The 14,594-nt window shown below is 44.7% G+C and overlaps 1 protein-coding gene across 1 annotated transcript in view; it reads right to left on the bottom strand.

The window, feature by feature from the left end:
• The window catches only part of PPA1 (inorganic pyrophosphatase 1), a 156,733-nt gene that overhangs the window by 86,730 nt on the left and 55,409 nt on the right, over positions 1 to 14,594 (bottom strand). The gene's annotated exons all lie outside the window — the stretch shown is intronic.

Below are 14,594 nucleotides of genomic sequence, written 5' to 3'. Positions count from 1 at the left end.
CATCTTGAACACCACTGAAAGTCAATGGAGGACGGATCCATTTTCTATTGTACCAGGTTGTGTCAGTGAAAACTTACATTGTGTGCCAGGACGGATCCGTTTGGCTCAGTTTCATCAGACGGAATGGAGACTGGTCGGAGGCAAACTGATGCATTCTGAGCGGATCCTTTTCCATTCAGAATGCATTAGTGCAAAACTGATACATTTTGGACCGCTTGTGAGAGCCCATGATGGATCTCACAAATGGAAAGCCAAAATGCTAGTGTGAAAGTAGCCTTATTCTGATTGCCTGACTGGAGTAGGGAAGGAATTTTTTTTCCCCTATAATGAGGAAAATTGGCTTCTACCTCACAGGGGATTTTTGCCTTCCTCTGGATCAACTTGCAGGATAACAGGCCGAACTGGATGGGCAGATGGCTTTTTCAGCCTTATAAACTATGTCACTATATTGGTCACTGTCATTGATTTCCTCGTTCCTGTATTACTGTTTGTTCAGATTAGATTGCCATCAGGAATGTGTTACAATGTGAAATATGGAGTGTTTACAAGGGCTTTTACTTCTCAATGAAAAAGAAGAATCTCCTTTACTGCACATTGCTGATTTCACATTACAAAAGAAAGTGATAAGATGGCAAGGATATAACATGGGTGTATTATAAGAGGACCTTTCAAGCTCTGCTCTTATCTTTGGCCACCGCTAGAATAAGCTGACCTTAAAGCTCACTAATCCACCATCATGCGCTGGGAGTGTTCAGAGCAGAAGATAAAATGCTTATAACTGCCGCCTTAAAGAAACTGGATCATAGCATTGCACACAGTCAATAGACAAGATTTTATTTTATACAGTACCGACTTAGGGCTCATGCACACAAACGTGTGCCGCCCCGGCCAGTGCTGTGCACGCACTACTTTTTTGCAGGACAGAAAACCCACGGAAGCACTGTAGTGCTTCCATTCCATGCCTCTGTTCCGCCCTGTACTGTATCTCCCGGATTGCAGACCCATTCAAGTGAATATGGTTCATGAGGCTTTAAAAAAGGGTTTTCCGAGATTGTTGACTTACGGTATGACCTATCCTCTGGATAGGCAATCAGTGTCTAATCTGAGAGAGTCCGACACTCGAGACCCCTGCCGATCAGTTTTGCAGACAAGAATAGGACTTTCACAGCCTATTTCACAATGTTTTGTGGATCCACAATTTGGAGACCACAAATCACATACGCTCGTGTGCATGAGACCTTAACCTGTGATCGCCAATGAGCCTTTTTTACAGCGGTCAAAACGAGCCTTGAGCTAGGCCACCTCCTTTTGATGGAGGCTAGTCTAAGCAATGCATGGGTTTCCCATGTACCAAAGAGCAGGAGCCCCGCTCTCTCGTGATAGCCGGGCTCCTGCTCAAATTGCCAGGATCAGCAGAAGAGCGGATACGGGGCGTTTAGCTTCTTAGATACTGCGGTCAATGGTGGTTTAAAGAGAGGAGGCTCCCTTTCTCAGGCTCTGGCCCACCGAGAGTGAAATTTCAGGGTGCCAATGTCCACATAGCAGCCGGGGTCTAATGAAGGCCCCTAGCTTGCCTGCAATCTATGCTCATCATGCTGCGCCTCTCCGGGGCAGCCTGAAAGTATAGAACTGACAGTATAATACACTGTACTGTATAAGCAATACAGTGTATTACAAAGTATTAGAATATCACCCTTCAAAACCCCTTGTGGCAGTAGTAAATGGTTAAAGAAAAGTTAAAGTAGAAAAAAATGCTTTTTAATAGAAAAAAAGCAAAAATAAAATCCTCTCCACATATTTGGTATCACCATGTTCATATTAACCTGCAATTACATAATCATGAATGCCATAAAAAAAAAAAAAAAAAACACGTATAAAAAGTATAAAGAGTGATGCAAAAATGTTGTACTCCAAAATGATGCCAATGAACAACAAGACATCCTGCTAAACTCAAGCCCTCACACATACGGTATGTTAGCGCTCATGCACAAGAACGGGTCCCGGCCGGGCCCGTATTAAGGCCCGCAATCTACGGGACCCAGTCACTTGAATAGGTCCGCAATCCGGAAGGTGTTGGTGCAGAACTGAGGTAATGGAAGCACCATTGAGTACTTCTGTGGGGTTGCTGTCTGTGCCTCCGCACCGCAAAAAAATAGAATATGTTCTATTTTTTTGCGGTGCGGATGGATCACTTGAATAGGTCTAGATCCGTCTGCGGCAGTCACACGGAATTTGCCCGTGCATTGGGGACTGCAAATTGTGGTCCTCAATGCATGGAACGGCCAGGCAACGGCAGTGTGCATGAGCCCTGAAAAGAAAGAAAAAAAAAAGAAAAAAAATTATGGATCTTGGGAAGTAAAGCTACAAAATGTTATTTTTTATCGTGTATTAAAATAAGGGGGGGAAAAACTATATTATTTGGTATTGCTGTAAAAAACAAAGTTATACCAGGACCTCTAAACAATATGAAATAAAGTACAGGGGCATGCTACCACGGGTGCAATGTAAAAGCAGACAAACACTTATGAGGGTTATTTAGTAACATAAATACGTCTATATTCGCCATATTTCTGGCGCACATTGCGTCACAAAGGTTCTTTGCGCTGCAATCTGTGACTTCTCCCCGCTCTTGCCAGGTCTAAAAAAAAAGTGGGCGAGGCGTGGGCAGGCCCGTCTCATTCATCATTTTCTATGCCTGTTTAAGGCCTCATGCACACGACCGTTGTTGTGTTCCGTTCCGCAAAATGGGGTTCCGTTGTTCCGTGATCCGTTTTTGTTTCCATGTGTCTTCCTTTATTTTTGGAGGATCACCAGACATAAAGGAAAGTTTAAAAAAATCTAAGACAGGTTTGCCATGCAAATGATAGGAAAAAAAACGGGCACGGACGCGGATGACAATCTTGCGTGCCTCTGTGTTTTTTAGCGGTCCCATTGACTTGAATGGGTCTGCGAACAGTTTTCCGCGAAAATAATAGGACAGGTTATATTTTTTTGACGGACTGGAATCACGGACGCGGATGAAAATCAATGGGTCCGCAGAAAATCACGAAAAACGGAACAACGGACACGGAATAAAATAACGGTCGTGTGCATGAGGCCTAAGGTATACAAAATGGTCAAAATGGCAAGGGAGCTGGTGTAGATTTAGAAGCGGCGGTGGATGCACCGAAGTTATGTAGAGTCAAAAGTTCATTAGTAAGTTCTATGTACCTGAAAATGGTGCTATATAGATCTTTCCATGCAATGATGAAAAATATGAATAAAATCGTTTGGTCACCAAGCCCCACATTCAGGTGAAAAGATTCCAATAAGGGGCACATTTACATGTGATAGTAGATTTGTGATTTACATTCTCAAGTGTCCATGTGGATTGTTCTATGTGGGGGAAACCTCGATGAGAATGAAGGACAGACTGAGTAAACACAAGTCTACTATCAGAAAAGGTAATTTATTACTTCCAGTACCCCTTCATTTTCACAACAAAAAAATAATAATATTGCACAACTGCGGTATCAAATTATTGAGGGTGTTTCGTTACCCTGTCGTGGGGTTGACAGAAATAAATTGTTACTAAAGAGAGAGGCCTACTGGATCCATCGTTTACAAACGATAGAACCCAGGGGCCTCAATCGTGAATACAATGTATCTTGTTTTCTTTGATGTATTCTGCCTTTTATATATTATATTTTATTTGTAATAATTAAGTATATAGTTTATGAATGTATTTTCTTTTTCCCTAGCGGAATTGATTACCAAACGGATTGGATAATACCCCACTATATACTTTTCATTATATTGCCTATTGTCGTCACTGAGGGGGAGGAGTCTTGCTGATGATGTCATTTCCTCTGTATTTCATTTGTCTATTTAAAAGAGCCTATGTGAGATGTTTGTACATAGTCTGAAGAAAGCACACTGGTGCTGAAACGCGTCACTGTGATATAATATGTGACCAATAAATCCAATTCACTGATTGAAATCCTGCGAAGTGCCGGTCTTATTGTCACATTGTTTCTCTGGACGCCAATCCACTGACACGTGCACCGCAACTCCAAAATAAGGTAGTGCCTGTTATCTATTGAAACACATCACACACCATGCTACATACATCACATCCTGCTTATACATTACACACATCCATACATCACACACTGTGCTGTCACTTTGTACTGCACGTCAAACTGGATGTCCTGGTTTGGCAGTAGTTACCCACCACTCCAGAATGCAGCTCCACTGCCGCCATGTTTGCAGGTGTCTCCAGGCAGAGCTCACCGCTCCCCCCTACTCTCCTGTTACAGCAACTGCTCAGGAGCTAATCCCTCTTTCCGTGTCAATTACAGCTATTATTCAGGGCACGATGGCACTCCCTATCTGGCAGCCGCCTAAACCGACCAATAACAAAACTCCTTTCTGCCCGGAGCTTTGTTATTAGATATTTCAGGCACCGGCAGCATCGCTGCGCCCTGCGCTCATGAATGGCAGGGAGAGGTTTAACACATATTGATATGTTTTTTTAGGAAGTAAAATGACCTGAACAGACATCTTTGACACTTGCACAGGCGTCATTGCAGACTGCAGTTTTGAAGAATAAAATACTAAAGAGTTCCACTTCAGTGTGTTAACTTGGCTTCCAAAATTCCTTAGATCTTAATCAAACCCAGAATCTGTGAGATGTGCTAAGGCTGCACCGCATAGTTTACAGGACTTACTGATGACCTATCCTAGGGCTATATTCACATGGCTGCCTTTCTGAAAAATGCCCCCCCGCCCTTGAAAAAGGACAAAATAGAACATGTCCTATTTTTGACATCCAGCATTTACAATCCGTTGATCGGCTGCACCTTTAGATGGGCAGATTATCGGGAATGTTCATCCCTGATAATCTTCCTGCCAATCGGGTCATGAAAACCCGCCATAAGGCTGCTTTCAGACAGTCAATGTTTGGTCAGTGATTTCCATTGTGAACCAAAACTCTGATGCAGGTCAAAAACATAACAGGTGCAAATCTTTTCATTATACCTTATTTCTGTGTAGTCTCCGATTCTGGTTTTATCTCGCAATCAATGATGGAAATCACTGATCGTGAGCTAAAAATCACCTACCATTTTTATTACCTCATCTCTGTGGAGCCTCCACTCCTCACAATCACTGACGTGTGAGTTAGCCCTAAGGATAGCTCATCAATATCAGAATTGCAGGGGTCCGACCAGAGGTCGCAATAACGCCTGTACAAGCGTCATAGACGCCTGTTCAGGCCATTTTACTCCCTGGAAAAAGTCTAAGGCATACCGATACGCCTTAGACTTTTCCCTGCTATTCATAAGTGTAGTGAATGCTGTGAACGGCGCAGGCAGCGCAGCAATGCTGCTGCTGCCTGAGACAACCAATAACAAGGCTCCTTACAGTGAGGAGCTTTGTTATTGGTCAGTTTGAGCGGGCTGCCGGAGCTTAGGACACACCGCTCTGAAGAGGGAGGAAGGAGGCGCGCGATCCTCACTGGCGGGGTAAGGGGTGGTCTGAGTGCCTTGTTTTTACCCTATAGTGATGAGTCTGAAGCGCTCCTCCCTGCTGAGCGCGGTAGTGAAGACGGCCTCAATAGAAGATCTAGGGGACAGTCTTCACTACCGCAGTCAGCAGTGAGGAAAAGTGGCTGAGCGCTTCAGACTCCTGCTTATAGAAGTCAGCGGGGGTCCCAGCGCTGGACACGCCAACAGGAGACCTCCATAACGACAGACCTGTCACCCGTAGACCTCTGTCACCTGTCAGCTTTCCTATGAATCCATCAAGGATTCATTGCAGCATGTTCCATCAGACGCTTATAAGGATTTCTTCTGTAATGCGGTGCCTCCAGGACATAGTCCCTCTGCCAAGCACATGAAGTACTTCACTGTAAAACTGTATAATCCAATAATCACAGCGGTGGTGGCTTTTTTGTGGCATGAGATAGGGCAATGGGTCATGAAAGACAAACTCCCCTTTATAGCATGACACAAAATGACAGCCTCTAGATCAGGGATAAGCAACCTCCAGCACTCCAGCTGTGCTGAAACTACAACTCCCAGTATCCTCCTTTCACTTTGGGAATTACAAGAACAGCTGAGCAAGTGTGCATGCTGGGAGTTGTAGTTTCACAGCAGCGCTGGAGTGCCAAAGGTTGCTGCTCCCTAGATCAGTGGTTATCACTGCGCGATGTCATCATCCAGATCCACAACATGTGACTGTGGCCCTGCAAGGTATGTGCCCGGGTCTTTCGCTTGTGCCCTTGGCACCAGCATGCACCTCCATCCATTGTGCCTGTGTCCTGCTCCGCCAGTGCCTCAGGTCTCTTCAGAGTCTACCAACAGCCCCGGTGGCACGACATACCCACCTGAGAGCTCATCTACATACAAGTATGTAACTTTGGTGGGCAGCAATGGCCACGTGATGGATGGCAAACCCCAGTGACTAGCAGCACAGAAACAGCAGCAAAAATTAAAGGGATTGTCCCAAGATCAACACTATTTACCTGTCCATACATGACCCAGAGAACACTAGAACGTGGTAACCAAGGTGGGACCCCCAGCGATCATGTACTTGAAGGGGACATGTCTGTTTTAGTAATGACTTGCATTTCCCATGCAATAACAATTCTGGGGAGTCAATTCTTGTGACTCTATATTGTACCATTCCTCTATTATTCCTACTAGAACTTATGAACTAATTGCTAGTAGTCTGCAATAAAGGTCCAGCTGGATGTTACCAGTTGACAGCACTGATTGAATAATATCAGGCTGTGCAGTGACACCCCCATCTGGACCTTCACTGCAAACTACCAGCAAGTCATTCATAACTAATAACAGGAATAACAGAGGAATGGTGCAACATAAAGTCATAAGAATAGATCCTCCAGGATTGTTATTACATGTGGGGGTGAAAGTAGTTACCAAAACAGACTAATCAGGAGAGGTGAGGGGTCCTTTTTTAACGACAGGTGATAAATATCCATCTTAGGAAAAACCCTTTAAACCTCATAAAATCACTGCAACAGTGACCTCAGTGGTGCCGACCCCCCTCAGAGCAACAGGGACCTCAGTGGTGCCGACCCCCCTCAGAGCAACAGGGACCTCAGTGGTGCCGACCCCCCTCAGAGCAAGTGACCTCAGTGGTGCCGACCCCCTCAGAGCAAGTGACCTCAGTGGTGCCGACCCCCTCAGAGCAAGTGACCTCAGTGGTGCCGACCCCCCTCAGAGCAACAGTGACCTCAGTGGTGCCGACCCCCCTCAGAGCAACAGGGACCTCAGTGGTGCCGACCCCCCTCAGAGCAAGTGACCTCAGTGGTGCCGACCCCCTCAGAGCAACAGTGACCTCAGTGGTGCCGACCCCCCTCAGAGCAACAGGGACCTCAGTGGTGCCGACCCCCCCTCAGAGCAACAGGGACCTCAGTGGTGCCGACCCCCCTCAGAGCAAGTGACCTCAGTGGTGCCGACCCCCTCAGAGCAAGTGACCTCAGTGGTGCCGACCCCCTCAGAGCAACAGGGACCTCCGCTAAATGTAAAATTGTCTAAATTTGCCATTTATGCATGGAAGACAGTTCTAGATACTAGTAATGGTTTTCATGCATAAATACTGTAGCAACCCCTTAATGTTATGTAGGCCTTCGTATTAACTATTTGAATTACTGTAACTTTCGTACTCCTCATCGGCGGAAAATACTCCTCAAAAATGGTAAGAGGAGTATTTTTACTCTTCCAGAAAAAATGTAGCGCGACCTCTGGGTCCGACTCTTGGGACCACCAATCAGCTGTTTTCTGGTTTTGGCAATTGAGCTTCCTAACACAGCTAATTGGTGGAGGTTCGTAAGGATCGGTCATCTGCTGTTAATGTCTTGGGGCCTCGCTACTTTGATTGACAGGGCCCAGGCAGTTGCAAAGCAGCAAGGGAGGGTCTGGCTACAGAAATGAGTGGAGCTTAGGTGACACAAGCGCAATGGTGATGCCCTCATTGCACCAAAGGCCTAATGTGCATATTAAGAAAAAGCATCATAATTCGGGATTGGAGCCTCAGATCAACAAAATAAACAAGTTCAAGTTCTATTTTTTTGCAGTTTGCGGGCCGCAATACGGGCCACGGCCGTGTTCATTAAGCCTTAATGGTGGAACCACTCAGTTGTATGGGTGAAAAAGAGCTGGATGCCATGTTCCTTCAGACACTGGCCCCCATTTGGCAAGACAGAAGGATTATCCCTCTACCATAGAGGAAAAGAAAATGAGCGCACTCAGTACATCTTAACATTTCCATCCAAAAGCTTCAGATCACCTTGTAATGTACTTTTTAATACACTTTGTAGTTCAGAACACTGAGATGTGCAGAAAGCCAGCATTTCGGGAGTCTCAAGTACATGAAAATGAAAGCCTAATTTCCTGAAGCCGCAGACAACTGGAGGTTTTATCTTACAGAGATCCTGACAGAATGAAACCGGGCGTACCGTCTCTTGACTTTACAAGTTGACAAGTCAAAGTCCAGGTTTGTTATCGGGACAAGAACAACCTGTCACCTAAAGCCTTATTTGATTTATGGCCTGTGGTGGATAGTAATCTGCAGGCTAGATGTCCACGGTCAGGTTTTTTCCCATGCAGTTTTTAAGCCCAAACCAAGAAAAGATACAAAGAAGTATCTGCTTCTATTTACTCTCCCTTTATGATCCTCCCTTGGTTCTGGCTTCAAAAACTGCAGCAGAAATGTGAAGACGGGTCCAGACTTGAATGGAAAATCCAATTTAAAAAGAGCTTTGATCTGAGAGATGCCAAGGTCTGATGTGTGGAAATTAAAAATTACCAGGATCCCTCACTCATACAAAGGTGTTTTCCGAGTTTTTAATATCTAATTTTCAGTATCTAAAATCGGTGGGAGTCAGACACCCGGACCCCTGCCGATCTGCTTTTCCTAGCCAGTGAAGACACTGAAATGACCCCAGTCATCAAACCCCTCAGATGCCGCGTTCATCGCTGATCGTGGCATCAGAGAACCATATTAAAGCATTTTAGAGTTTGCAATAAAAAAAAAAAAAAAAAAAAGTTGTACTTGCCTCATCCATTTGATTGCGAAGAGGCTTCCGCGGGCATCTTGCGTGAAGATCCAGTGCGAAATCTCGTGCGGCGCGTGATGACATCTCGTTGGCTGCGTGGTGACGTCATTGCACACAATATTTTACACTGGATCTTCAATCCAGTGGCGTTGCTAGGGCTGGTGTCACCCGGTGCGGTAGAAAATTGTGTCTCTCCTCCCCCCCCCCCCTCCCTGAAGCAATTTTTTTTGCTATATATGGGGGCTATGGTGGTGCTACTGCCATAGGGGGCATCCGTTAGCTCAGCAGACCCCCCCTAGCAGTCAGAGCCTGGTCTCGGGAGGGGCACTTCCAGATAATTTTCTGTCCGCCACCACAAAACAATGGTGCTTATGGAACAGACTCCAAAGTGTAGCGGTATACTGTATATTGTGGGGCACAGTGTAGCGGTATATTGTGGGGCACAGTGTAGCGGTACACTGTATATTGTGTGGCACAGTGTAGAGGTATACTGTGTATTGTGTGGCACAGTGTAGAGGTATACTGTATATTGTGTGGCAGTGTAGCGGTATACTGTATATTGTGTGGCAGTGTAGCGGTATACTGTATATTGTGTGGCAGTGTAGAGGTATACTGTATATTGTGTGGCAGTGTAGAGGTATACTGTATATTGTGTGGCAGTGTAGCGGTATACTGTATATTGTGTGGCAGTGTAGCGGTATACTGTATTGTGTGGCACAGTGTAGCGGTATACTGTATATTGTGGGGCACAGTGTAGCGGTATACTGTATATTGTGGGGCACAGTGTAGCGGTATACTGTATATTGTGGGGCACAGTGTAGCGGTATACTGTATATTGTGAGGCAGTGTAGAGGTATACTGTATATTGTGTGGCACAGTGTAGCGGTATACTGTATATTGTGGGGCACAGTGTAGAGGTATACTGTATATTGTGTGGCAGTGTAGAGGTATACTGTATATTGTGTGGCACAGTGTAGCGGTATACTGTATATTGTGTGGCACAGTGTAGCGGTATACTGTATATTGTGGGGCACAGTGTAGCGGTATACTGTATATTGTGGGGCACAGTGTATACTATATGTGTATAACAAACATATTTCACATAAAAACTTAGTTACTTGGCTTGGCCCTTGGGGATCTCGGACACCATTAACACTTTGGCCGGGGGCTCGGCGGAGCTGATGTTGTGTTTTATCCTAATGAGAAAGATTTCATAATAAGGATATGGAGAAGGGGCAGAGGGATAGCAGAGCAGGGAGAGGCTGGTGCTGCTACTAGGGGGTCATACCATGGGAAAGTAATAAAGCCCACCATAATGCCCCCTCCCCCCCTAGTAGAAATAATTCTCCTTTTAATGTGACAGTGCAAAAAATACCCCCTTGTAATGCCCCCAGTTGAGCTAATGTCCCTCATAGTGCTCCCATAATGTCCCAGTATAAAATACCCCTATATAGTGCCCCCAGTGAATTCCCCCATAGTGCTCCTCTCCCCCTTCCTGCTAGTGCCCCCCATAATGTACCAGTATAAAATGTCCCATATATAGTGCCCCTGTAGATGCCCCTCAGTGTCCGGCCTCTGATAAAGTGCTAGTATCAAGTGCCTCCCCCCCCATGTCCCAGTATCATAGTGCCATTCCATCCCCCCCGAAAAGTGCCAGTATCAATTGCCTCCCCCCCCCCCCATGTCCCAGTATCATAGTGCCATGCCATCCCCCCCCCCCCCCCCCCCCATGTGCCAGTATCAGGTGCTACATCTAATACACATGACAGCTGCACCAGCACACTCAGCTCTACTATATCTCTATATATGACAGCTGCTCCAGCAAACCCAGCTCTGCTACATCTATACACATGACAGCTGCCCTAACACACCCAGCACTGCTATATCTCTATAGGACAGCTGTCCCAGCACACTCAGCTCTGCTATATCTCTATAAATGATAGCTGCCCCAGCACACCCAACTCTGCTACATCATATACACCTGACAGCTGCACACTCAGCTCTACTATATCTCTATATATGACAGCTGCTCCAGCAAACCCAGCCTGCTACATCTATACACATGACAGCTGCCCCAACACACCCAGCACTACGACATCTAATACACATGACAGCTGCACCAGCACACTCAGCTCTACTATATCTCTATATATGACAGCTGCTCCAGCAAACCCAGCTCTGCTACATCTATACACATGACAGCTGCCCCAACACACCCAGCTCTGCTACATCTATACACGACAGCTGCCCAAACACACCCAGCACTGCTACATCTAATACACATGACAGCTGGAGCAGCTGCTCATATATAGAGATATAGTAGAGCTGAGTGTGCTGGGACAGCTGTCATATAGAGATATAGTAGTGCTGGGTGTGTTAGGGCAGCTGTCATGTGTATAGATGTACAGCTATAATAGTAGAAGTCTCATAATTTTTCAGTCAGTAGCAAGGCTGCTCTTATGGCCGTGTGGTTTAATGCGTTGCCTCTGATACAGAAGGTCGTGGGTTCGAATCCCAGCAGAAGCTTTTCTGAAATACAGCTTGACTCCATATATGGACATACAGGAAGAGGCTGCATCGCAGTGCTTTGCCTCTGATACAGAAGGTCGTGGGTTCGAATCCCAGACACATCTTTCCCTCTCCCTCTGAGGACGGCAATACAAATGATTCGTAAATGTCGGCCCTGCTGGTGTCACCCCCATCAATGGTGTCACCCGGTGCGGTCCGCACCCCCCTTGCAACGCCACTGCTTCAATCACAATGCCTGCGGCGGCCTCTTGTATGAGTCAAGTATGATTTATTTTATTTTTTTTAATTGAATCATTACCACAAAGCACAAGGAAATTCAGCTTTGCGGCGAATCAAATTTATTTTGAACTTCGATTCGCTCAACACTAGAGATGACCTATCCTGAGGATAGGTCATCAAAATAAAAATTCTGGAAAACCCTTTTAAGGAGTTGTCTCACTTCAGTAAGTGGCATTTATCATGTAGAGAAAGTTATCACAAGCCACTTACTAATATATTGTTATTATCCATATTGTTTCCTTTGCTGGCTGGATTCATTTTTCCATCACAATATACATTGCTCGTTTCCATGGTGACAGACCACCCTGCAAACCATCAGTGGTGGTCGTGCTTGCACGCTATAGGAAAAAGCGCCAGCCTATGTGCGCTCCTATGGTCTCGGCCACCAGAGGCTGATGCTTTTTCCTATATTGTGCAAGCACAACCACCACTGATGGATTGCAGGGTGGTCTGTAACCATGGAAACGAGCAGTGTATAATGTGATAGAAAAATGAATCCAGCCAGCAAAGGAGGCAATATGGACAATCACAATCCATTAGTAAGTGGCCTGTATTAACTTCCTCTACATGATAAATGCCACGTACTGAACTGAGACAACCCCTTTAAGGAAGACAGATAGCACTTTCTAAGTTTGCTGTGTTTCTGGAGGTATCCTTACAAATACCTTATGTTATTAACTCTTATGTGGTGGTGTTCTGCTTTCATGTGCTAATACGAGATCAGAACTGTGTGGCTCTGGGTTTGTACATAGCATAATGTTACTTATTGGTGGGAAAGGGGTTGTTTCTGGTGTTTTTTATTTATTTCTATATGTGGTCTGTTCTAAATTTCCAATAAAAATATCTGATATTAAAAAGCTCTTTGTACATTTCAAATCAGATATTATATATTTTTTTAAATGTCTTATTTTTACGACAAAAGTATATTTGCTTGGATTTATGGGCCCAACGCCTGTTTTGTTTGACAGATTCTCAAGGGATGATTTCTGTAAAATACAGCAATATCATGTAGCCCCCAAGCCTCCAGAACCATATGGCACCTGACAGAAATCAGGAAAGGAAATTTCAAGCTGTCCCCGTAACTTCAAGCAATCAAGTCTAAGAACAAAAAAAAAAAAAAAACATTTTTAAACATTTTGTATGGAGACAGAGCTTTCTAGAGAATCTCAAAATACCAAACTAGGTGAAGATTTTAATGCTACTGGAACTCTAACATCAGACTAGCTTGAAAAGGATAACATGCCCTCTCCCTTGGAATCCATGAGAGCTACTCTCTCCATTTCCACCAAATCACATGTGAAAAATGTTTTTAAAGTGGGTCAAACCTTTAAAGGGCATCTGTCAGCAGATTTGTACCTAAAGGGCATCTGACAGGTATTGATTTGAGCCTATGAAACTGGCTGACCTGTTCCATGTGCTCTTGGCAGCTGATGGCATCTGTGTTGCTCCCATGTTCATATGTGCCCGCATGTCTGAGAAACATTATGGTTTAATATATGCAAATGAGCTTCTAGGAGCAACGGGGGTGTCTCCTTCTCCCCTGGCTGTAGCACTGTCCAATCGCAGCTCAGAGCATCACAGCCAGGGAGAAGGAGACACCCACAGAGAAAGACTGCGTCTCCTCCTTATTGCACCGATGCTCAGTATTAGCATATTGAGCGCAAAATTTGCGGGGGCCATAACAGGGCGCAGGAGCGCTATTTTAAGAAACCAGGCAGGGTGGCAGCACAGCGGGAAAAGGTACTCTTTAATTGACAGGAGCGGCACCTTTAATTGATTGAGAGAAAGAGACAGAGACCTCTAGGAGTAAAGGAAACGCCCCTATTGCCCCTAGAGGCCAAATTTGCATATATTAATAGTCAGGGTGGATTTGATTTCAATCAAACTGATTCAGTAAGGCTTGATTTAAATCATAGTTTTCTACATAAAGACAAATTCTTGCTGGTATAACTTATAATATGTAAGTAGATGAAGATTTTTAGAATAACAACTTTTCATATTAGTTTGATTAGGTTGATTCTGTATTCATAGGTTTGTAGAAGTTAGGATTAAGGTATTTTTCTCAACTCTGTTCATGTTATAACATTTTTGCTGTTAAGAGGCATGGGATCTCTGCTGAGTCAAATTCAGTTTTGAGAACTGCAAAAGTAAACCAGGCATCTGTGAGAATATCTTGTAGGCAGAGAAACTGCCCAATAATCTTACAAAAACCTCTGGAAGAGCATGACCTTTTGAATTGATTAATGGAATTTATACATATACAGCCTTATTCTACATAATTAAAAAACAAATCTTTATTTCATGATGGAATAACCTTTGGATGGTAATATATTTTCCTCAAAAAGCATTTTATATAAAAATAAAAAAAATCTGATTTAAATAAAAAAAATAATGAGAAAACTAAACCTCTATATAGTCAAACGGGTGGGCCACAGCCAGATATGGCATACTGGGTGAGTGGTAGGGAAAATGTCCCTGCCACTACTGCCCTAAGCTAGTCCTATGCCCAGGGACGTCTCCTGATGGTGGGGACTCCCTGTCCTCGTACCTAGCCTCAATCTCCTGTCTGACCCTGATAAGGTGACAGGTGGAAAGATACTGGTACCAAAATGGCCCCCCGATGGGTGACTAGCACAAAAACAAAAATAGAGACATGGAGGTGTCCACTGTATACATCCCTCATGACCGACTGCCAGGAGGTACAGGGTCCACCTAGAGATTA

Source organism: Bufo bufo, chromosome 6 (assembly GCF_905171765.1).
Source record: "Bufo bufo chromosome 6, aBufBuf1.1, whole genome shotgun sequence".
NCBI classification, from domain to species: domain Eukaryota; kingdom Metazoa; phylum Chordata; class Amphibia; order Anura; family Bufonidae; genus Bufo; species Bufo bufo.
Note: the sequence above shows the minus strand (reverse complement) of the source record. Positions and strands in the feature narration are given on the sequence as shown.